The following is a 742-nucleotide window of genomic DNA, read 5'->3' on the forward strand; positions in this document are numbered from 1 at the left end:
GCAGAGCAGGAGTCAGGGTTGGGGGATCCACAGAAGGAGAGATGAGGGACATTGTCCTGGGCATTAAGAGAAGTGCTCTCATGATCAGCAACTGAGTTGCAGATAGAACCTAGGAGTCCTGGCTCCCAGCCCCTCCTGCTCTAAACTACCAGACCCTACTATACAGGAAGGGAATGAGTTAAACTGATATCATAAGTGCTCAGGCTGATGTGGTTAAGGCCCACCAGTTTCTGTAGCCAACAACACACAAGGGAATGATGCAGCCAGCATCACACCCAGCTACCTTTGCTTTCCCAGATCACGCAGAGAAGAGACTATCCCCAGGGCAGGAATTGATTCCTTTTGAAAGCCTCCAGAGGTTATTTTGATAAAAAGACAGAAGTAGTAGGTCTGCTGAATAGTCCAAACCCCTATGGTGATTGTGGGACATACCCAAAGAAGCAATTTCATGGCTTTTTTTGTGCTGAAGAGGATGATAAGGTAGGTTGTAAGAAAGTCCTCCTAACTATGCTTACACTGGGGCATGTGCAGGGGAGAGGGCTGAAGTGGGGAGAAGAAATATGGAGCATGTGAGAAGAGTTTTTTAGGTTGTACATGTTGGGCAGAAGGATGGGTGGTGTTACAAAGTGGGTGAAGCTTGCTCTGTAAAGTGCTGCAGACAGTGAATGAGGCATTCCTTCCAGGTGGGTGACATATAAGTGTATGTCTTGCTGATGAATGACAATCTACTACAGTCACAATC

The sequence above is a fragment of the Alligator sinensis genome, unplaced genomic scaffold, assembly GCF_000455745.1.
Source record: "Alligator sinensis unplaced genomic scaffold, ASM45574v1 scaffold647_2, whole genome shotgun sequence".
Lineage (NCBI taxonomy): Eukaryota > Metazoa > Chordata > Crocodylia > Alligatoridae > Alligator > Alligator sinensis.